Genomic DNA, 25,228 nt, shown 5'->3' with positions numbered 1-25,228 from the left:
CCAGACACAAACTAGAGGAGCCTAGCCTCTAGCCCACTGTATCTCAAGCCATGGGTCCTGACCCAAAAGCAGGTCTCAAGAAAATATCAAAAGGGTTGTGAACAAATGTTATCAACTTTTTAATTCCGAACAGTGTATGTACAGGTTCCCTTCGTCCACTAGGAAAAGCTATCACCACTGTAGACACAAAGGACTGTTTTTGAGAGGAGAGGAATCAAAGTCTACATTAGAAACATACAGATACAATTTCTGAACTGTAATTTAGTAATGGCATAATGGCCTTGTTCAGAAGGACAAAGACAAAGTCATTTTCGGTGACCAGAAGGAATTAGGGGCCTCTTTATAGCATGGTGGCTAGCAAACGGACTTTGGCCCCCAAACTAAAAAATCACTGACCACCTATCCCTAACTTCTACTTCATGGTCCTCTTCTCAAAGTTACTTGACTTTAGTTGAAGATACAGGTGTTGAAGACAGACATAATATCATGATCTCAAGCTTGACAGAATGAGGCATTATACTGTAACTTAAAACTCAGAATAACTTTCAGAGACATAGACTATGGACAAACCATCAGATACAACAAGTAATTCGAGGCTAAAAGCTTATCTCAGAGCGGATGGTGCATGGTAACTATCTGAACCTAAAGCAGTTTACCCCTGAACAAAACAGCTAAATTGCTCCAGTTTAACCTTCACTTACCATGGGGCAAGAATGGGCAGATGGACACTGAGCATGTGTCATCTGCTCCACATTAAATTCTCACCCCTTCCAACTCATTATAATTTGACCCTTTTTTCAATGCCCACACTCTTTCTCGCTCTCTCTAGTCAGCATCTTGGTACATTTATCCTCTCCAGAACCTTGAGTATTAACTTTCACAACTGAGATCCACATTTGGTTTAATTCAGGGATATCCTAATTGTTTGCTGTCAAAAAACTGTCCTTTCATGATTAAAGACGTGCCCTTTTTTACCCGCAAATGTGTTTTTGATTGATTGGTAAACATGAAGTAAAGTGTGAGAGCATGCCGGTGTTAACCTGATGTAGCCAGAGGCTCTATGCATCAAATATTTTTGCTTTATTTGGAACATTCAGTTAATGAGAAAAATATTCTAATCAAAGAAATGTGTTTCCTTCAATTCTCTTCACAGAGGTGTTTGCTGCTTGAGAACAACATGTCCAATTATGCCTGCTTTGTTCCTAAAATAGGAAAAAGCTACAGAAAATGTTAAAATAAAACACTAAGCAAGCTACACTCTGGATTAATTATTTAATTATTTTTGGTTATTTTCAATCAAGTGACTAAGAAGAGAAGATAATCTTTCCACTTGGGATCATTTGGCAAAATATTCATACGGGGAGGCTGGGGGAAGAGGGCTAACTTTAATACAGCGGGCAGTGAGGTGCACTATAACTGCAAACACAGAGAAGCAAAAATATTTTCACACAAGAAATTGTAGTGAGTGATGTAACTGAGGAAAATGAGGGGAGGGCATATACATTTTGATACTTCATTAAGTGCTCAGTTACAAACCAGACTTGAGGCTAGTTGTAGGCAGAACGATAAGAGGGAAGTGAGGTTGCAGGAAAATGACCTGAGAACCTAGTGTTATATCTGTATATAGGAGACAACCAGAATATGCTTGGGAAATACTCTGTGTTTGTGCAGAGGGAAAGCTCATAACCTCTAGGAAGCAAGAAGGCCATGACCCTCTAAGCAATTATTAAATTAGTGTAAGCTATATCACCTAAAAAATCCTCCTTCATGTGGTGTACTCCTTCCTTTATCCCCTTTTCTTGTTGCTATTGTCCTCCCTAATATTTTCTGATCGCTTAAATTTGTAGGGTAACATTTTCAAAAGCACATACATAATTTTCTAAAGTGTCTTAGTCACTTATGAGTCACAAAACTGAGACTATTTGTTGACACTAGCTTTTGAAAAGGGAGCTGAGACACCTTGAACTATTCTGGGCCTCTCTAGAATGATGCCTGGAAGTTCTTTAGAGAATGAAAGTGCCTGCCCCCATGTTAGCCCTGTTCCTCTGTGGTGAGAAGCATTAGGCACACCTCTGGGCCATCCTCATCAGGGCCAGGTTGCAACAGAGTCTCACCATGCAAAATCTCCATAACATACTGAGCTGCTAATCCCTAACGGGCTCTAGAACCCCCTTATCTTGAACAGAGCTCTTGCTCTGGTAATGATACAGATGGTCTATCCACGAACACATTTACAAAAGACTCTTCTCTGTAAAGTAGACTCTGATGGTTTATCAGGACCAGTGAGCAATATCAGACTGGCAACTCTGAGCAGTTTTATTCAAAACAATTTTTGGAAGCGCCAGTTGTAATTTTGCTTGGCATTTACAGATCTATGCGAACTTGCTACCAGCTTTGTTTGCCAAGTCAATGTGGCTGGAATGAATAAATTCCTCAAACCAAATATAAATCGATTATAGTTATGTATGTTAGGCTTCATTTGACCTGCATTGTCCTATTGCTGTTTATAACGTTTTTCTGCTCATTTGCTCCTTACAGATTTTGTCTCACCTGGTTGTGGAGTGAAGTATGTTTTCATGGCCATGCACGTGCGCATGCACATTACAATGGTGCAAACATCAGTGTAAACATCTTGTCATGTTAGCGTGCACAAAACTGATATGCATCTTCAGCCCTTTGCTTTCAAAGCCAGGGGCTGCTCCGACAGGGTATGAAGCACGGAAAGAAAGAAGAAAGGAGAATGTGACAGTTGTGATGATACCTGATTTCTGTCAGACAGTTGGGAATATCACCCTGATAGGGGATCACATTAGTATCATTGGCTGGAAAAGAGTGGTTTTTCAGTGCTGACCTGATCCGAGGAGAAATGAGGACATCCCTGCTGGAGCAGGCAGCCTGTTCTTTGTCAGTTACTAATGATGCTTGGTAAAGGAGAGGGGAGAGGATTAAAGGGAAAACATGCGGCATATTATGAAGCCAAAGTAATCCTTCAGTTTATTGTGTGTTTATATACCTCACCATTTAATGATTAGTGCTATCATTACTATTTATTACTTATTTTATTGTATGCATCTGGGCAAACACTGCAAATGGCACATCAAGACCAAACAGCTATATGCCTCACTGATTTAGAAAGCAAAAAAACATATCCCTGTAGGTATGGAGGCTTAATGAGGGAAAGAGTAAGGCAGGAAGAAAAAGAAGAGATGTATATTTCCTTTTCATCTCCCTTCTTCCCCAGCAGCATAACAGGGCAGGCATGACACTGGACACTGGTTCGAGAGATGTCAACAGCATCCCCCAGTGCTCCGCATCCCCCACTGGTACTTGGTCCCTCCCACCCCCAAACCCTACCTTCCTTTGTGGCATTCAGTAGCATCTCTTTCCAGGGCACCAACATTGCTAGTTATATCTCTGCTTCTACCCCATCTCTCCCTCCTCTCTTCTTTTTCTTGAACACTTTTCCATTACCCACCTTGACCACTCAGTAGAGAATAAAGCTGTTTATCCCTATGAAATTTAAGCCTATGAAAATAAACAACATCTTTCAATTATTTCTGTAATGTGTCCACCACTTCCTCTTTTATCTCAATTAGAAACCAAAGCATAGGAACCAGGAAAAAACATCCTTTTTTGGTAAAATAGATGCTCTTTCTGAGTCTGACTGAATTTGGGGCAGTAGGACTGTATGTCTAAGAACCTGTCAGCATCCAATAAAGGTCTTCTTAATGAAGTATTCAAAGTGTAGCTTCTGTATGAATGTGCAATAGGAATGAACTCAAATCATTATTCAAAACTTATGATCAAAGACTTGCAAGGCAGACCGTATGAGAAGAGGCTAAGGGACTTGGGCCTCTTCAGCCTGGAAAAGAGAAGGCTAAGGAGGGACCTGGTAGCAGCTTACCGCTATATCAGGAGCTTGGTGCACAACTGTTCACCATGATACCCTTGGGGAAAAACAGAAGTAATGGCCTCAAACTCCTGAAAGACCGCTTCAGGCTCTATTCTAGCAAATCGAGGTGTCCAGACTGTGGAACAGGCTCCCTCCAGAGGTGGTGCAATCACCTACACCGGAAATCTTCAAGAGGAGACTGGACAGTCACCTTGCTGGGGTCACCGGACCCCACTTGTCTTTCCTGCCTAGTGCAGGATGGGCTGGACTTAATGACCTTGTGAAGTCCCTTCCAGCCCCTAACCATCTATGAACCTAAGAATCTATGATTTTTTACTTTAAACTATTTTGGAGATTCAGCAAATTGCAATGAATTCCTCTTCCTTTGCTTCAGCTTTTTTCATACTGCTTATGCATCTCTCACTTCCAGCTAGGATTAGGAGAAGAAATGTGTATTATTATATGAAATATTTTTCTTCTCAGTATTTCTGACCTGATTGAAATCAGGAGGTACCACACATCTCAGGAAAAAACCTGCTTGTCAGATTTCCAGGTTGATTTCTTTGCCAAAAAACCTCATGTCCATTCATATCAGGCACAAATAAACAGCCCAAGACGTAGATGTTAAGTCAAACCTTTCCAATCATCAAAACAGCTTTAAGTAACTTCTGTGATGTCCCTAAAGTCCTCGGCCTTTGTATTTCTCTTTACCCTTTATTTTAACATATAGTTTAGGTGCACACCTAAATGCTAAAGGCAGCAGCAGTAAATTAAGGACTTAATGTCTGAGTAGAGGATTCTTAGCACCTTTCAGAATGAGGCTCCCAGCTCACTGCCCACGATTAGGCATCACTCAGGAACAACAGTATAGACTGACTGCATGGTCACTGATATCCTCTCCAGTTTCAGAGAGTATATATTGTCTCTGACAGCATTGCTATAGTGATAGGCCAAGATTTTCAAAAGGTACAAGAGATTATGTATTACTTTTTTTGGATGTCCACCTTGAGAGAGAGCCATTATTTTCAGAAAATCTGAAGTGCTCTTTGTTTGAAAATCTGGCCCTTTTAAGGTATATCAGGTTAGCAACCAAAAATCATTGCTAGTTAGCCTTAAAGCTCTTTTGTGGGAGGGGACTAGCTGTCTGTTCTACAGCTGTACAGAACTTACCATACTGGGGTCATGGCCCATGACTGGGTCTGCTCAGAACTACTACAATAAAAATATAATTAATCCTAAAAAAAAAATAAAAAATTAGCATTAAAACACGTTTTGAATCCTGGCCATTTTCGGTATGATTTGATCTCATTCTGCCCTTTATAGTTGCATTTATCTATTGATCACTAAAACCCAAATGAGAAAAACAGTATAAGCACAGAAGGAAATTACATATAAATATTCGATTGTGCCATGCAGCTTGGCACGCCTGCTTTCATTCTCTCAGCTCCTTGATAGGATAGTCTTCAATTCTGTACAACTATTTTGTAGTTGGATAGCCAGCCCTTCTTGCTGTTGGACTCTTTTTTCCTCTCTCTGTGCCCTCCACAGGCTGAATCTTAGCCACAGAGCACTCTGATTCCGATCCTGTGAAAATACAAATATATTCTAATCCTATGGCCTTACTTGAGGCAGGATTTCAGCTCTTGGAGGGCAAGAACCATTCTATCCTTGTTGGTAGATGGACTGATTTGAACAAACGCATACTACGCAGTGAAGCTGGTCTTTGCATTTGCTGGAAAAAAATATGTTGGTGTTCTTATGGGGGGGGGGAGTTGTGTGTTTGTTTTTTGACGCACCTGAAGTGACTCATATTTTTGTATCTAAATCTGAAACGTTTAACTTTTCCTTGCACCTAGTATTATCACTAAAATCAGTAATTAGGCTCTTTAGTGGATTAGTCTACTAGCTTGCAGACCTGAGTTAAAAACATTGCTGGAGTCCATATGTTAATGAGCATGATGTCCACATTGTAAAGCTATTGCATAATTTGGTACAGTTGGCATTTACGCTTGAGATGCCTAGTCTTGAGCTAGCAAACATCTTCCAGAATAGAGCTCAAATGTTTTGACTGTTGTGACAAGACCTGCACAGTACCTACCTATACTACATTTCACCACAGCAAGCTCTCTTACCCCCTCATTTTCATGAGCCCTCAATTCACTCCTAGTCTTTTTTTTTTAAGTATTATAAAATACCTCCAAAAAACCTCAATAGCAATAAAAAAGTTTCAATATATCTTTTAGTCCAGCAAAAAACCCTTTTTTACTCTTTAAAATATAAGTGCCTAGAAGGCTAAACTTGTTGTTGCTTAAAATAGTGCTTCTGAATATATAAACACACAGCTCCCAAGCGCTCTTTTTGTGTAGCTCACAATAACTTCACTCATATAAAAAACCACCGATGGCAATTCTATCAAAATAAAGAGTTTTTGTTTAGAATCTGGCAGACTTATGATTAAAGCACACTTCTACAGCATCCTTAAAACTTGCATATGAAGTTGGTAGACCAGTCAGTGCTGTGTAATATATATATTCTAGAGAAGAGATAAAACGGTAGTCTCCAACCCTTTTAGGAATTCAGGTAATGTCAACCTAGTAAAATGTACGTGATCAGATCACTTCAAACACCAAAGAAAGGGAAAAGTTCAAGAAGGGTTAAGCTGGTAGAAAAAAAATAGAATCAAAGATATGCAACAGTAGAATGAATACCAGACACATCCAAGAAATTTCCAAATTTTCATTGGGTGCAGTTGCTCATTGAACCATAGACACTTAACCATTCACCTCCATCTGTCAGCTTTATATGGACAATATGCCTGATTCAAACTGATAGCACGTATCTGAGCCAAATAAGTGAATATTTTTACTAAATGTTGTCTGTCACATCAAGTTATTCTGCTTTGGCTTCTTCACCATATGTACTAACATGATGTGGTGTAACATAACATGATGCGTCATAAGAGACTTAATGCAACATGACAGAAAAACATTGCTGCACTTTCAGAATAAACACCTGCTTTCAACAGTTTGCTGGAAACAGTTATATAAGATGTGTAGCCTGGAAACCAACAGAGTACACTGTGGTTTCCTAAACGTCGATCTCCAATACATTCCACAATATTTATTTTTTCCATTTTTGTTTCACAAACTCTCTTTCCTTTGTATTCTTTTCCTAGAGGGAACTGTTTGTGCATTAACAGAACAAAACATGACTCACCAGAAATGCAGGTGGAAACGCATGAAAAAAGCTAGCACAGTCTAATGAAAAGGCATGACAGTAAGTAATACAGCTACCCACTAGCATGATTAAAAATAGAGAAAAATACCTCTAAAATTGAATCTGAATTATAGCAGTAATAACTAGGCAGCAAAATATGTATTCCTAAAAGGAGATAGGAATTGATATATCAAGAAAATATAGTACTAATCCAGTTATCCTCAACTTTTTGGACTCAAAGCTCAACTTTTGGGACTCAAAGTTGAGAGTCTCTGTACCTTTTCTGCAACTCACCCCATTTGAAAAACTAATTTATTTCATACAGTTCATAAAAATCGTATGGCTGGAAATAAGTTTTTTAAACAAAATGGAAAAAGAACTATATTATATTAATTAAAAAACTAACCCCTTTTTAATCACAACAGACAATGCAACTCATGTGTGATTTCCCACTGCTCGAGAAGGGCTGAGCTTAGCCAGCTGGTCCCAAACAGGTTGTTTAAAGACATATTTAAAGCAACTTGCTAATGCTACTGCTTTCACTCATAGGAATGAGAAATTTCCCCAGCAGAGAAATAATAGAGCAATTATTTTGCAAAGAACTCTGAAAGATCACAGCAGGTCAGAATGGTTTTGACACTATGGATTCTGACTTGAAATCTCTGGCTGCGTCCAGATGAGCACAGTCGTGCGATATATGGTGCTGCATACCCCTCTGTGGCACCACACACTGCACATTCAGGCGTTCCCTATGATGCAAGGTAGCAGTGCAGGGCAGGGGCTTGACTCTAGGACAATAAAATGGGTGTGTCGGTAGCCTTTGATCAGGATCAGGCAGTTCCTAAGGAGATGGTTTTTAGAAAAACCTGAATTCGGTGCACCTTGTTCTCTTTGAAAATGAAAAAAAAGTTGAGAAAGCAGAAAGGCATTTCCATAGGTAGTATCAAGCAAAAGGGCATTTGGTGTGTTTCTAAATTTCCTAAACTCCTTGAACTACAGTGTCTGAAAATAAGATTTGAAATCCCAGTATACCTTGATCCTTCCTCAGCTGTGGATAGCACAATTGTGTTAGGTTGTCTTCTAATTTTAATGTAACAATGTGTATTTCCAAATATCTGTCCAATCTTTCAATAGGATCCATGCAGATGTATTGATTTATCAGTGTAGGACAATGGTCAAATCAGAATAATATATTTTCCAATAGCACATATACGTATGTAGAGCACCCTTGCAAAATTATTTTGAAAATTTACCAGGTCTGAAGCTCTGGTTGTCTGTCTTTTAAAATGAAGTTTGATAATAATAAAAACACTCACTGTTGCAGAATATAAAGGAGGACAAAAAAGGAGGAGAAAAAAAATGTGCAGGACTGAGTTAAGAAAGCATAGATAAAAACCGAGAGGTACAGGACCAAATTCCACTGCATTCACTGGTGCTAAGAGAAAGTTTGGCCCATAGGGTCTAGTTCTTTTTTCATCTTCTTCAGTGGAGTTCTTCCTCTTTTATAACAGTAACAGGAGTCCCATGCTGTGATGTGGAAAGTCAGAACTCCTAGTTTCAGTTCTCATCTCCACTACTAACTGTGTCTCAGGGTAGTCTCAAACGGGGTGCTTACAGAAGGGCACCTTGAATATGCCGTAACTTTTTGCATTTACACAAAGCGCTTAAAGTCACAGCTTCATTGCAACTAACAGAAGTTCAGTGTTTGATGGTGGGGGCTAGGTTCCTCCATGTACTGCCTGAGGCCAGGAGGCAGGGGGCACTGTAGCCTGTTGTGGAAGCCAGCCAGCCCAATCACTGCAAGCTGCTCCCCCTTCCCTGCCTGCCAGCTGGCTGCAAAGAGCTAGCCAGGACTCATTCCTCAGTTGGGGGGGGAGGGGAGGGGGGTTGGGAGGGCCGCTTGAGACACTGTGTCCCCTCCCCACTGGGAGCTTGGGGCACTGCGGGCCTTCTCCCCCACCCCTAAATGCTACCCAGCTGCTCTCCCTACCCCACCTGCCATCTGGACCCACAGGGAGGAGATTCTCTACCTCCTCCCTGTGGCAGACCAGAGGCATGACACATAACCTTCATAGGGAACTGTATGCAAGTTCCCAAAGGCATGATAATTTAGAGTGCTTTCATTTACTATCTGATTTAACACAGTTTACATTTTTTGCATGAACTGATATTTTAAAAATGCTCTGTAGCTGTGCACATGTGTTATGACATGGCTGCAGAGTGCTTTTAAGTGCCAAGTCTCACAAAAAATGTCACTTTTGCCTGCACCCGTAGTCAACTTAACAATGACAAAGTGAAGTTAAAATGCAAGCAAATGCATGTTCAAGCAGTTTAGTACATGTTAAGTGCCCTTGTGGTGTTGAAAAGTTATTCCCTTTCAAGTAAGAATTAACTTGATATGATATGAGATAATGTCTCCTGACACATACTTTAATACATCACAACATTTTACTATTTTACTGATTTACATCCATTGCAAACGAATGCCTGTGCAATAGAGATGATCTCTCTCACTTTTTTTTTAAAAGGACTAATGTAATAAATCACATTTGTAAGTGTTTTATGGTCTTCCATTAAAAATCTCTGTAATTCATAGCTTCATAGGTTGTAGAGTCAGAAAGGACCTCAAAGTATCATTGTGTTTGACCCCTTATCCCAGGCAGTAAAGAGGACTGAGGTCAGACAACTCCAGCCAAGTGTCTATCAAGCCTTCTTGTGAAGACCTCCAAGTTAGGTGATAGGACCATCTCCCTTGGCAGCCCGTTCCAGATTCTGGCCACCCTTACTGTGAAAAATTTCTTCCTAATGTCTAACCTGAATCTACTCTCCACTAGTTTGTACCCATTATTTCTAGTTACTCCTAGGGGTAATGCATTTATAGTATGTAAAAGGAAACAATGCCTGGTTTGAATACATCTGAGGCCTCTGCAAAGTTGTTCAGTAGGACTTCACTGTTCAGATTCTCTGCCCTATTTGCTGCAAACTGCTCTGTCATGCTAGGGTCAGACCTATGGAGGAAGGAGAGGAGCCAGGGAGACAGCCCAGGAAATATGCCCAAAGCGAGCATATGTATCAGGTACAGGCATGAGATCCTGTTAGACTGAAAAAAAGGGAACCTTCGGTGTGCTTCAGGCTAGCGATAAATGGGAAGACGAAGACATCCTGATTTCCCAAGAGGCATAAGCTATTTTTACCACCAAGCTTTCAGTTAGCTCACAGCAGCTGGAAAGCCATACCATACGGTACCGAGGCCTGTACAATAAACATCACACTAGCAGCAAAAGCTGTCCCTAATGGGGCACCATCCTACCACACTCATACTCCAGCTTAGGGCCGCTTGTATTTGTTGTTTCACCAGCCTGTCTGAAGCTGCCCTGAAGATAATACAACTTTTAATGAACAAAATGTTCTGGTTCAGAAAAGAGGCATTCAGATCATCTGGAGTGAGGAGGAGGAAGGACAGTGTCTTTATTATCATGTTATAAAGTACTATACATTTGATAGCACAGTAGGCCAGATCCTGCAGTCTTTCCAAATGCAAAACTCCTTTTAGACCTTCAGTTGAAATTAAACACCCAGAGGAATTGGGCAAAGAGGATTTTAATTTATATTAAAAGTGGGGACATTGTTGACTCTTTTTAATAGCAAGGTCCTGAAGGGTTCCTTTGCTCTGTGAGCCCCACAAGTTGGCAACGTATTTTAATGTATTTGATTATGCATTCATTCATCTATTCAGTCATTCATTCAGACACTCATTCATTTATCCCTGTCTTTTTGCAGGAAAAGAACATAAGCCAGCAGTGGCATACTTCACCACTGTCCTGATTTACAGTGATCTCTCTGAGTTTGTATCAATAAATCTCGTTGGTCCTCTTCAATCCAGTATTATCCCTCATTAAGGGCTAGGATTTAAAAAGAGATTAAAAATAATGTCAGATTAAAAACATATATATTTCAATTGTGCCTTGATTAAAGTCCTGGAGATTTTTTATTCAATAACTTTAATATTTATGGCTCTCGGGATCTTTATAACTCATTTTCACAAACCATCTCTGATTTTTATGAGTTTGGCCTACTGGTTTCCCTCTCAGAATGGAATGATACAGCTTTAAGGTGCAGTGGTAGCTGGGAAGACAAAAAGAATCAGATAATAATAAAGGTTAGCATTTATAGAGAGCTTTGCCATCGTCAAAGCACTGTGCAAGCTTTAATGGTTTAATCTACAGTGAAGCATGGAAGTATTATCTCTGTTTTACAGATGGGGAAACTGAGGCAGAGAGGGAAATGAGTCACATGTGGTTACAGAGGCATGCAGTCCTGGAGCTGCTATGTATCAGAACTCTGTATTTGAGAGCTCTTAAGCGTGTGCTCAGACTACTAGATCAAACCCCAAAGGACTAATTAGGGAAGACAGCACAAACTTCAATTATCCCTTCTAGTGTGTCGCATACCAGCTTGAAAATGAGCAGGGGATGTATATAAAAGATGGTATCCGTGGCACTACCGTGGCCCAAGAAAGCCTTAGGAGGAGAGCACCCAGAGCTGTGGTGGCTGCATTGGTATCATGATGTGTGTGATAAGCTACAGCAGAAAAGATTTACAGGGACAAAGAGACAATGTTCCAAGTTTTCCCTTGTAAAGAAATCTCTTGTGAAGAGAGATCTATTGTTAAGAGAATATCTGCTCCAACACACCACGGTATACCTTTTTAAGTGCACATCTGAACTTGCCTGCTCTATAGGATCTCTCAATGTCCTCTCAAGAGAGTGTTTCTCAAAGCCGTTCATGGCTAAAGTGCCCTATACTGTGCTTCTATTATCCAGCAGCCTTAGACAGCTGTAGCATAATTTTGGATGTGAGTGTAGTTAGGAGAATCAACCCCCCCTCTGCAAAGTCTGTGCCCTGGCAGCAAGAGCAGCCCCACAACTGACCTTTGTCAGGGAACTTCAAAACAGTCTCAGGCTGCTGCTGCTTTCGGACCAGCAGCCAGGACCGGCATGGCATGCATCAGAAACCCCCCCGGAGACTATTTAGCAGTTTGCAGCAAGGGTAAGACCAACCCCTCCCTGCTTTCAGCAGTGGGACCTGTCTTTTCCTCTCAGGACCAGTGTGCACCCTCCCCTTGGAACCACAACCCTTTGCTGTCCTGCAGGGTTTGCCCAGGACACCAACTCCTTTTGTTATGCCTCTGTCAGATAGTGTTGAGTTTGCATGTAGTCTATTTTGAACTTATAATGGTAATAAATTATATGTGAGAAAAATTATGCAATTGTTTCCGTCCCTCTCTCTCTCATTTCCTTTTCCCCCAAGTACACATCCCTTGTTCCCACTTGTGTAATTCTTACACGTGTGAAAATATTCATTGAAAAACGCTGAAGCCAATGTCAGTAGGGGTTGCCCATATGGTAACAGTTGCAGGAAAGCAATTTTTCCCACGCCCATTTTCTCAAACATACCAAATTAATCTTTCAGACAACTTGCAAAAGCAATGTGTCCCTGAACTGCGAACCTTGGGAAATATTTGACAGTGTATTAGCATCTCTGCTACTTGTTATCACAGGGAATAATGGTGTTTAAATGGATAAGTTCATAAATGCCTTAATTTCTCTCCAGTGCTCCAACACACTTCAGCTTTTTTCTTTAAAAGAATAAGTTGTTCTTTTTCTTCACAATTGCTCAGAAGATAAAACCCTCAAAAACACAAAGATGTAAACTTAATGTTTGTTTATCCTTAAAAAAAAAATCTGGCAGTAATAACATAGTTAAGTAACATAATTGCAACGTATTCTAAAGTAATTATAAAGTTATTACATGTCTTTATGTTTCTTAGGCCATAGTTACACTTGATACTTGAACCATACTAAAGGCACTTGAAAGACGAGTGTCCACATGTTAAAGCTCATTAATTCATGTTAAGTCCCCTCTGAGAGTTTCAGTGTTAGGCCACTTCAGACAAGGGTTACTTTGACCATGCTACTTAGGTTGTGCTAAGGTAACTTCAGTCTGCCTCATGGAGATAAAATGAGAACTTTGTAGGTTTCTAGCATCCCAGCATGCAAAGCTCCCAGACTTTTCACCCCCTCTGCCACAGCAGGGATAGATCCCAGGTATCCTGGCTCATAGCCATGTCCCTACTTCTTAGCCCTCTAGGCTAAATACAGACAATCAAAATACCTGAGGCTGAATTGATTCAATCTCTGCAGGTTAATCTAAACTGTATAGACTGAAACAACAAGCAAGTGAACAGACATTCATTTTTGATTCCAGAAATGAGACACATGGCTGCAGTGGCCCGGGTCAAAAGCCGGGGGGTGCTAAAACATGTTTCCCTACCTGGCTGGGACAGACATCTTGGGCCAAGGCTAGCCCACCCATCCTATGGCGGGGGTTGCAGGGTAGGTATAAAGCATCCTGGGATGCTGGGAAATCATGAGTTAACTTGAATCTGGAGGGGATCTGCAACAGAATTTCATTAAACCAATTTAACCAAAATCAGTTAAGTCTGATACTACAGCCATCCAGGTTCACCTTAAACTGGTTTTGGCCATTTTGAAAACAGTTTATGTGCACTGAACATGTTATGTTGTTATGTTATGTTATGTTATGTTGTGTTACAGTTTTGAGCTGGTTTCTGATCACTTATACTAGTTTATGTATGATTTCTGGCCCTACCCCTAGTGGCAAGTCAGAGCTGCGTAGGCACGAAATGGTATTAACCTTTAAATGTAACAACTCACAGCACTTTCTAACTTTAACGCCACTTAACATTCCACAAATTTAATATGATGCATGTGTAACTTCAGGCACGGTATGGTCTCCTGGTAAACAAAGAAGACAAATCGTGAATTCAATCAGTATAGAACCATGGAAGGGTGGTGTTACACACGCACCTTAACACTTACTAAGTACAGTTAAAATACAAGCAAAATCCACTTCTTTATCTTAACTTTGATTAAAAAACCTGTTATCACTTACGATATTTATATCTTCTTACTTTATGTGACTTATTGAAGCTCCATTCCATAACCTTGTTTAGGTGCTGCAACTGCTTTTCTAAACTCAGAAGTTTCCTGAGTCCCACAGGCCTGCACAAATTACTGTTGATGGTAAGAGCTTTCTGGTCTGGTCCTGCCTTCTATTTTCATGGTGCTGTCATTTAAAATTTCTGAAAAAACCCCAATAATAAGGTTAGAAATATCACAGAAAAACATACGCTATTTATGATTTTTAAATATTTATGCATTTCATTATAAATAGCAAACTTGTTAAAATCAGGGTCTGCTTTTGCTGCAGGCAAGGTTGGAACATAGGGAACTGTGTTTGGTACAGAGTGAACCAGCTGCAAAATTTGGGTCCGGGTTCATATTCATATTTTTATCCACACAGAACTTTGCAGCTAAACAGACCTATATCTTACCAGTCATAGGACCACCATTATCCTGATATCTGAGGATTCGACATTTCCTATATATTTATCCTCAGAGCAACCCTGAAATGCTGTTGACCCCACTTTCTAGACAGGAAATGGAGGGGCAGAGAGAAGATAACATAAGATGTGCCATACCAGGTGAGGCCATCTAATTCAGTATCTGTCTCTAACAGTAGCAAGGAATAAATGCATTAGCGGGAAAGTTTATGAACATGTCAATGTTTAGTAAAACCCATCCCATATCATACCCTTTTTTCATCTGCCATTATTTGTTTAGGGATGTCAGAGGATACATCTCTGGCTGTTCTGTTTAATAGCTCTGAATGTCCCTACCCTCCATAAATTTGGCTAATCTCTTTGAACTTGATTATACTATCTGCCTCTGCAATGTTGTGTCAGTGAGTTCCACAAATTAACTATGCCAGGTAAAAAAGTACTTCCCCTGTTTGTGCTAAACATCCTGTATAACATTGCTTGTCTAGAGTCATATAGGAAGAGTCACACAGGGCAGAGCAGGAAAGTGAATCCAGGTCTCCCAAGGCCATTGCCATTACTGTATAAGGGACCTCATTAAAGAGATGCTGAATATCAGTCTCCCTCTTCAACATAATTTTTTAAAATGACAAGCAGTTAGAAAAAAGAAAACATTTCAAAGAAGAATATTAATGATTTTGTTAATATTTTTAATATTCTGTGAGTAGAAATTTACATTTAGAGCTAAAAAGTTCCTTTGTAAGGAAAACATTAAGTTATACTATTAACTTAAGAAAAATTTAGACTACAGATTTATAATCATGTTTGTTGCTGGCAAACGTTTGGATTACTGCGAAGCAATGTTTGTTTAAAATTAGTTATTTCTACTGGAAGTAGAATACTCGGCACTGATATTTTCAAAAGGTAATTCATCGAGTCATAGAAAAGAAACAAAGTAATGTGATTTGAGTGACTATTTTCTGTATCTGAAAACCTACTCTCTAATATTAGCCAAAGATGCTTTGCAGTTAACCTATAGATTATCAAATACCCATTCAGGCTTTCTGTGAATATTTTCGCAAAGCAAATATATTTACAAACACAAAGGTGTTTCCAAAAGATTAGCAAAACAACACCCCCACATCAAAGTCACCTTATTTTGTATTAGATGAATACCATTTAGCCAGCTGTAATGGCAATGCTGTGTGCTATGCATCGAAGTCATCACTGAGATAATACCAATTATATTGGCAAAGTTATACCATAGGCAAATTGGGTCTAAAAAATCTATTAGCCTTTGCAACCATCTCCTTTGAATTATATTTATTTCTCTACACAGCATTCTGTTTGTCCTGTGCACGCTACAGCTGCATATTGAAGCAGCACAGTAAAGGCTTTGGGGATTTCCTTACAATAATGTTGAAATCTCTTTCCTGGTTAGTATTCTGCAGCACCATTCCATTTAGCAGACATTTTCTCTTCTCCAAGATTTCAATAGGCTACATTTATCAGCATGGAGCAGCAATCAACATGCATTTGCCTGTGTATTTATATAACTCGAATCTTTCTGTATCCAGCTGCACACTTCCTCATTATCTGCTAGTCCTCCGTTCAGAAAGGCTGCTCTCTGTGCAATCATTTTAGAAGTACTATGTGTTTGCATGTCTGCATGTGTGCACATGCATGTGTGCACGTGTGCTTTTAAAATATGTTGCAGTGTGATATAATGTTACTGGTACGATGGCTGCATTACTCATGAGTTGGGAAGCCATAAGTGAATTATTGATGTGATCTTAAACAGGAACAAGTGATGCCTCTATTTCATACAATGAAGGAGTTTGGTGTATGCTGTATGTATTACAATGTCACAAATATTTTTTTTTAAATGGTATTTGTCTGTTTTTTGATCTCCTTCAGTGGCATAACTAAGGGGGGATTATGCCTGTCATTGATTGGGGCAACAGCCCCAGGTGCCACCTTTGTGAGGGGATGGAAAAATTGTTGCCACAACAGTGACAGCTGATCACATCACCACAACTTCTGAGGTGACTGGTTTCACCACTGCATCAACACTGCTTCCTATGTCATGGCTGCCCAGTGGAGAGCTGCCCTGCTATTCAAATCCTCTGTGCCTTGGATCTCTTTTGTTGTAATGTGTCTTTGAACCATAAATCCAACTCTGTAGGCCTTGGAGAAAAGAAAAAATCAAACACATTTTAGAAACCTCTATGGGTAATCTAAAATAACTTCTCTATATAGAATCAAGTCATGAAGTTAGGGCTCTGTATTTCACGACATTTAGAAGGAAGAAATGGCCACCGTTAAGCCATGGGATAAATGCTATCATTGTCTTCTTTTAAGTGGCATAAAGCATATATAACAAGAGCTATTTGACTTTACCTCTGTGGCTGGTCCTACTTATTTCCTATTAAAAGACAGATCATTATAATTTGAAAGGGAAGTCCCATAGTTTGTGAGAAGAGATTCAAATAGGTGGGAGGTAATTTAAAGAAATGGAAAATCTCTGAGAATTGTTCCCAGATTCGGAAGGTAGTTCAAATGGAAAGGTATTAGGGGGCAGAACAAGGTGATTCATTCAGGATCGTATTGTAAATGAACTTACTGCATTGTCCCTGAATAGATTATTATACAAGTATAGCCATGTAAACAATCACACAAGGGTGACAACCTGGCCTCATCCAAATTGATGACAAATCTCCTATTGATTTCCAAGGGGCCAGATTTCAACATATGTCTATTCTATCACTGATAGATGTCTATTCCATATTGTTAGGCCTTATATATGTATTACTGAGATTGCTGTTTGTTTTCTTGCCTTTATAATAAATGTAAAGCAGACACTTTTTCATTTCAAATAAAATGTCTGTGATTAGAAAAGATTAAGACAGTCTTAGTTTTTCTATGAACTTGCAAATTAAATATTAACTTCTTTCTTTGTGATCAGTCTGACAGTCACTTGAGCTTTTCCTGTCAAAAGAAGTTTCCAGAATGGTTTCCATATTCTAATGTTGAACCACAAAATGGCATATATATGTCTGTGTAAGGGGGTGGTCCTCCAGCGTGTCCCCTTTGTGGTGGGATGGTAACTAACTACCTACTCTGATCCCCTAGCCTAGCCCCTTTCTCTGTCTCTCTTTCCTGCCATGTCTTGGTGTTACTTGAGATGTTTTCTTGAGAGACTGCCTTTAGGAAACCTAAGCCTAAGCCATAAGTATCTTGTCTCCCTATCCTGTCCCTGGCCCCAGGTTTGATTGGGCAGTGTGGGGTGACGCTCCCTCTCTTTTTCTCCTGCCCCCACCCCCCGCTTTCCTGCCAGTGGGTGAATGCCCAACCCTGCCACACTCCTGTCCATCTTAGTTCTCCATTTTGTCTGAGCTTTAGCCAGTCTGGGCTCTGGCCCCCTCCCAGATCTCTCACCCCAAAACCTTCAAAATAAGTCCAAAAAGAAAAAAAACACCAGAAAAGATCAAAGTGCACTGGGCACTGCATTCTGTACCCTCCTTGCTTCCCCTCACATCTGCCCCAGTTCACCAAATGTTACTACTGTCATGAGCAGAAAAAAAGAAAAAAAAAACCAACCTGAAAACCAGCCCACACTGGGCTCTCATACACAGTCTATGATCCTCAGAATACATCACTCTACTGGACCTTTCTGGTGTTATCACAAATAGTTCTTGGGCATATGTAAGTAGGCCTGTGCAAAGCTTCGGGTGCTGATTTGATTCGGAGGAGATTCAGCCCAATTCAGTGGCCGAATCTCCAAATCTGAATTGAATCAGGAGACCAATAAAAAGGTCTGAATCAATTCAAAGCTCTCTGAATTGATTCAAGAAAGATTTGGAGACCTTTGGAAAGCTTCAGAGAGATGCAGAGATTAGGGCAATCTCTGCTCACCACCACAGGGAGCTGAACCTGGACTCCATGCCTATAAGTTGGGGGCTGTAGGAGGAGGGAAGGGACCCCCACCAGGACCCACCCTCTGCCTCCTCCCCCAGCCCCCTGAGCACTCCCAATCCCCACCTGCCCCGCCCAGCCCCAGCATCCTGACTGTTAAAAAAATAAAAATAAAAATGCCCTGCACTCACTGGATGATGCAGCAGCCATCATGGCTTCTGGGGGCTTGTGGAAGAGCACTCCCACACAGCATGGGGCAGTGGGGGGCAGCAGGGATTGCCCCCCTGCCTAGCAGTAGCTGTGGAGTGTGGAGTTTGTTTTTTTGCTGTGACTGGGAGAGCGGGTGCGGTATGGGGGCCCATGGCAGAGCCCCCCCATGCAGCGAATACTACCTGCTTCACACCAGCCTAAGCTTAGGCTCCTGTCTCTCCCTTGTGCTCCCTTGGACTGAACATAACCATGCTCAATTCTTTGTATCCCCTTCCCAGGACCCTCTGATGCACAAAAAATTAAATCAAATTAAAAAAGAGAGAGAGATAAAGGGAAAAAAGAACCTCAGTACTTTCTAAGCACTCACTCTTTCATTCTTGGTTGATAGAAGTGCCTCCTCTGAGGCAGCAGCTCTCCTGGGTGGTCCATCCTCACCTGTACAGTTCTGCCCCCCACTACCACAGTGGCTAACACCCTCCCTCTGGCCTGGGAAGAGTTGCTATCTCAGTCAGCCATGCCCACTTGGTCAGCTGACTGGGCTTTTTGGACACAGGCATGGTCAATCTCGTTCTCTCTTTCCTCTGCTTGCTCCTGCAGCTGGCCAACCATTGGCTGAGCTTTGCAAATTTGTGCCCCACAGCCCAGGATCTGGCATCTTTCCTCTGGGGTCCCTCTACCTCCTCCTGTCCATCTAGTAGCTTCCACTGACAGCAGGGATCTCTTCTGCCCTGGCCATGCAGGCAGCATCTCTCCTTACAGCAGGTGATTCTCTGCTTCTTTGGGCTACAAAGGTTTGGGGCTTAAAGGGACCCTGCTGCCTTTTCTTACCTGGCTTCCTCTTCTCTGTAACAGGGCTAGGGTCTTCTGTTACAGCCTGCAGTTCAGCAGAGGTCTTAGGCACGTGTTTATGTTTCATTTCCTTGATCTTATTCATTAAAGCCTCAATTTTGTCAGATGACTTAGTTCAAAGGAACCTGTATAGAAATCTTCATAGTTCTATGTCAGTGCAGGGGCCTGTCCATATATAGTCAAATGCAGATTTTGAGGAAAAGTAAAAAAAACACAATAATGCAACAATAGCAATTTTTGTTTTCTAATGCTTCTCTGGTGAGACCATATTTGTATACAAATTCTACATACCATGCATAAGACAGAATCAGATATAGACAAACCATAGGAAGTTCAGTACATTGATTCAGATGCTTGAATCATATCATTTATGATATAGAAACAAAAGAGTCAAGAAATATCTCTAATGTATGTAATTTACCTAGACTATAATGAGGAGATAACATTTATTAATTATTTCATAGATTTCATAGACATTAGGGCTGGAAGGGACCTCGGAAGATCATTGAGTCCAGCTCCCAACCCAAGGGGCAGGAAGTCAGCTGGGGTCACAGGATCCCAGCAAGATAAGCATCCAATTTGCTCTTGAAGGTGTTCAGTGTAGGTGCTTGAACCTCCTCCGATGACAGGCTGTTCCAGACCTTGGGGGCTCAGACAGTAAAGAAATTCTTCCTTAAGTCCAGCCTGAAACGGTCTCGCAGTAGTTTATGACCATTCGACCTCCTCATCCCTTGGGGTGCTCTGGTGAGAAAACGTTCCCCCAGATACTGGTGGTCACCCCGATAAAATTATAAGTGGCCATCAGATCACCCCTGGGCCCCTGAGCCGGCTTTTCCAGGCTAAAGAGCCCCATGGCTCTCAGCCTGCCCTCGTAAGGTCTGTTTTCCCAACCTCTGGTCATGTGCGTGGCTCTCCTCTGGACTCTCCCAAGCTTCTCCACATCGTTTTTGAATTGTGGAGCCCAAAACTGGATGCAGTACTCCAGCTGCGGCCTCACCAAGGCTGAGTATAAGGGGAGAATGATGTCCCGGGATTTGCTTGAGAAGCATCTATGGATGAAAGCCAGTGTTTTGGTCGCTTTACTAGCCGTAGCATTGCATTGCAGGCTCATGTTCATCTTGTGGTCAATGATGACCCCCAAATCTCTTTCTTCCGTAGTGCTAGCTAGCGTAGCACTGCCGAGCCTATAAGGATGCTGCAGGTTTTTCCTCCCAAGGTGGAGAACCTTGCATTTTTCAGTGTTAAACACCATCAGGTTCTCGTCCGACCACTTTTCTGAGCCTGTCCAGGTCGGCCTGGATCATTCACCTGTCTTCAGGTATGGATGCTTTGCCCAAAAGTTTGGTGTCATCGGTGAACTTGGCCAGTCCACTTCTGACTCCAATGTCCACATCATTAATGAAGATGTTGAACAATATGGGTCCAAGGACAGAGCCTTGGGGGACCTCACTGGTCACAGGACACTGTGATGAGTGACTTCCATCAATTACTACTCTCTAGGTCTGACCACAGAGCCAATTTTCCAGCCAGTGGATCATGGTGGACTGAAGGCCACAATTGGCCAGTTTCACCAAGGGGTGATCATGGGATACCAGATCAAAGGCTTTTTTGAAGTCAAGATATATGACATCAATCTCTTCTCCCTTGTCCAGGTGATAGGTCACCTGGTCGTAGAAGGAAACGAGATTGGTCAAGCAAGACCAATATCTATACTTATATATAAGTATTTGAGAGGATGCACCAAGGAAGTAAAGAATGCTTTGGGGAAGGACATAGAAACATAACTAAAATGAATGGGTTTCAGGGGAAAATGTAGTTGAATATTAAGGGCAAATTATTCCCAATTGAGACATCAGCAGAGCTCCATCAGGTAAGACTGCTTACCTACTTACTACAACCCCTCCTCCACTCTTCTTTGGCTATCATAATCCCTTTCCCTCATGTATAGGTGCTGAAAGAGTTCACTATGCCTCTGCCATATTCTTTGGACAAATAAGACAAAAGAAAACAGAAAAAAGCTACCATTCATATTAACAGTTTTTCAGGGACTCAAGCAGAATGCAACAGACTCACACTTAGGTATCTTAAATCTACTGATGCATCTAATTAGTGGAAGAGAATCTAGCCCAATGTATGTACATATTAGACCAAGTGGATATGCATATTAGGTAAAAAAAACATGACTAAATTTGGATTCTGTTTAAATGCAAGTTACTCAAGAGCTGCTCTTTTCTAGGAGTCCAGCATTATAGCTAAAACCGCATAATCCCTTGAGATTCTTTCAAATATAAATCTTATTCAAAAGCAATTTGAAATATAAAATAATTCAAAATAAAACTGTCTGAAGAAAAATTTGAATGGGTTTCCCAAACAGATCCCAGAGGTATATACTATGTCTGATTCCAACTGTGTCAGACATATGGAATTAATGAAAATACTGCTGCAAAACAGGAGGTTTAGTGCTGTATGGGTTAGCAGCAGCACAGCAATCTGGTGGTTGTTAGGTGACCAGGGAAGCTCACACTGCTAGGTTCACTGGGAATTAGAGAAGTCATTAAATTCAACCTTTTATTAAATCCTCTCCACTGGCCCTTTTAATATGTGCTGCCTGTTTCCTAGATTATCTAAATCTTAGTTAGCTCAGTCACATCATATTTCTGTTTTAAACACTCATGATTGCAGACTTGCAGTCTTGTTTCTCTTGGCATTAGAGACAATTCCACTTACATTTCTCAGTGGCTTTAAAAACGAAATATTGTCTCTGATACACTCTTTCTTGACTTGTTTCATAAATGGTTTCTTGCTGCAGCACTGTGCCTATTGAAGTCTATGGGAGATATATCAATGGGAATAAGAGCTTAATGGTAGTCAGAGGTCCTGCCATTCACAGCCCTGTACTGGGACTAATGAGGAACTGCACTAGTCCAAGGGAAGCTCTGAGGCATTCGCAGCACTCTAGCACCTGACCCTGGAGCTCCAGGAGGCAGAAGCAAGGTACCTACTTGTACATCGTTTCAACAACTACGTACTTATGCTGGTTGGTGCATGAAGGTAGGGAGAGATAACTCTGGCTCTTGCCTGGACGTACTAAGGGAACAAGGTTTGCCTGGTCCATAAACAATGCAAGAAGTAGGAAGACTGCCACCACACACACACTTACCCACAGATTAACTATCTGAATAAGAACATTAACATTCTGATTACCAGTTAGCTGCAGCCATGTTCTCCTGTGTCTATTAAGTACAAAGGACAATTATAATAACAAAGCAGAATAAATACTTAAACGTGGGTTGAGACTGAGTGTCTCAAGTGATTGGAACTGACAGCTAACTATGCCCTCTAGAAAACCTTACATGCTACACCTGTTCGTTATCTTTTCTGTCACTTATTTATAGTGTCTTGAGTGAACATTGTGCTTTACAACCACAAAAAAGGCAAATCCTATGGCCCTAGGACCCATTTGGTCCACCTCCAAACAGCCCAATGCTGCCAGCTCTACACACTCATGCTCTGCACCATCCATTCTCCCGTCCTTTAATCCCACCCTGACATCAAGTGGTGGACCAGCCTATGAGAGGGGGTAGACAAGTCTATTCCATCTTGATCCGACAAGCCACCAGGGACCTCATCTGGTAACTCTTCCACACAGCCATCACCACAGGTGTGTCTGGAGCACTTTATAGGCACCCCCAACACCTGCCCCTTTTGCCAACAGACGGAGACCCTGGCACATGCTTGCCTTGAGGGCACCAAGGTGCAGCCCCTCTTCTGCCTCCTCCAGAACCTCCTGCTGATCCACCAAGCCCTGGGGCCTCCTGGTAAAGCTCCTCCTGGATCTGGACAAGCTGGCCATCTATAAGTCTGGGAAGGAGGCTCTTGCTGGGGGAAACCCAGGCAAATGTTGGACTGTCTTCCTGTCACTCCTCTGCTCATGTCTCTGAGAAGGATTTCACTGCTTGGCATCTCTCGTCTTGTTCAGGGGGCAGTGGGCAGGGGGCATTGGCCGGTGTGCTCTGCTCGGTGTCTCCTTCCAGATTCCTTGTTATTAACTTATGACTTCACTCCCATTCCTGTTTTCTTTTTAGTTATCCCAAAAAATCAGTTGCTGTGTCCCCAGTGGCCTCCCCTATTAAGGAAGGCTTACGGGGGGGGGGGGGGGTGATGGGCCTAAGCCCATGACCCCTGGCACATCAAATAGGCCAGTGGCCCTAGGAGTTTACACCCCAACTTGAGTAGAACAGTGAACTTCAAACAGGATGGACCCAGCAAGATTCAGAGGAACCCTCCATGAGATGAACAATGGAGGAAACAGGGTAAATGAGACATGAGGAAAAGGAGAATACGAAGTCTGCAATTGAGACGGAAGGAGGAGTGAAGCAGAAGACAAAAGGAGCAGTGTGAGAGAGGATTGGAAGCCCATAAGCAGAAGGGTCAAGACTGAGACAGAACTATTTGAAAGCAAGCTGAACAACTGAGAGGTGGTAAGTGTTATATTTACTAGAACCTAAACTAGTAGCTCTTACGTACACTCAGTTTGAGTGAGGAGAAATGATAGATTTTGAAAGAGATACATATGTGAAATGTAGTGGCAAGGACTTCATCTGGAAGAAATGGTCACAGTCTTATCATTAGCTGAAAATGAAAGACAGGGTTTTTCAGCAGCACTCCATTCTGGGCGTCTCTGAGTAGGAATGAGTCCAGAAGGAATATAACACTATTCCTTTGTTTCTTTGAGAACAAACTTTTAACAGGGAAGATCAGCATTTTGGTTAGCTTCTTGAATGGCTTTCTTTTTTTCCAGTAGCAACCTGCTGAAGTTGTTTGTAATATGCAAATTGTAATCTGTGCCACTTTCTTAAAATATAGTGAAACTCAACTATTTGAGAAGAAAGTACCCTAAAAATAATCATGTTTTGTGTTTGATGCTGCCCTAGGCGAAGTCAGTGGCAACATTTTTACTGCTAGGATTAGTCCAACCATTCCAACAATTTACATGAATATTACTGGGCATCTATACACATGCTACAGGGCTGGGGCAGAGGAAATTTAATTTAGAATCATAAAATCATAGAAAATTAGGGTTGGAAGCAGCCTCAGGAGGTTATCTATTCTAACCCCCCGCTCAAGCCGGATCATCCTCAACTAGATCATCCCAGCCAAGGCTTTGTCAAGCCGGGCCTTAAAAACCTCCAAAGGTTTCCAAAACCTCCAGAGATTCCACCACCTCTCTAGGTAACCTGTTCCAGTGCTTCACTACCCTCCTAGTGAGAAAGTTTTTCCTAATATCCAACTTAAACCTCCCTTGCTGCAACTTAGACCATTACTCCTTGTTTTGGCATCTGAGAACAGTCTAGCTCCATCCTCTTTGGAATCACCATTCAAGTAGTTACAGGCTGCTATCGTATCACCCCTCAGTCTTCTCTTCTGCAGACTAAATAAAACTTAGTTCCCTTGGCCTCTCCTCAGAAGTCATGGGCCCCCAAACCATTTTCATTGCTCTTTTCTGGACTCTCTCCAACTTGTCCACATCCTTTCTATAGTACTCCAGATTTGGCCTCACCAGTGCAGAACAGAGAAGAATAATTACTTCTCTCAATCTGCTGGCAATGCTTCTACTAATATAGCCTTGTATGCTGTTAGCCTTCTTGACAGCAAGGGCACATTGCTGGTTCATAGTTACCGTATTGTCTACTGTAACCCCTAGGTCCTTTTCAGCGGAGCTGCTGCTTAGCCAGTCAGTCCCC

The 25,228-nt window shown here is 41.5% G+C and overlaps 1 long non-coding RNA gene across 7 annotated transcripts in view; it reads right to left on the bottom strand.

The window, feature by feature from the left end:
* The window catches only part of LOC149863062 (uncharacterized), a 110,501-nt gene that overhangs the window by 47,921 nt on the left and 37,352 nt on the right, over window positions 1–25,228 (bottom strand). For 4 of the 7 annotated variants that reach the window (XR_016442918.1, XR_016442920.1, XR_016442917.1 and 1 more), the window contains one exon: window positions 14,084–14,273. The exons of 1 other annotated variant lie outside the window; for it this stretch is intronic. This is a non-coding gene — a long non-coding RNA (uncharacterized LOC149863062). The remainder of the gene's footprint in view (window positions 1–14,083; window positions 14,274–25,228) is intronic. 2 more of the 7 variants (XR_016442919.1, XR_016442922.1) reach the window with 1 other exon arrangement.

Source organism: Crocodylus siamensis, chromosome 6 (genome assembly GCF_052110815.1).
Source record: "Crocodylus siamensis isolate JL-2025a chromosome 6, ASM5211081v1, whole genome shotgun sequence".
Lineage (NCBI taxonomy): Eukaryota > Metazoa > Chordata > Crocodylia > Crocodylidae > Crocodylus > Crocodylus siamensis.
Note: the sequence above shows the minus strand (reverse complement) of the source record. Positions and strands in the feature narration are given on the sequence as shown.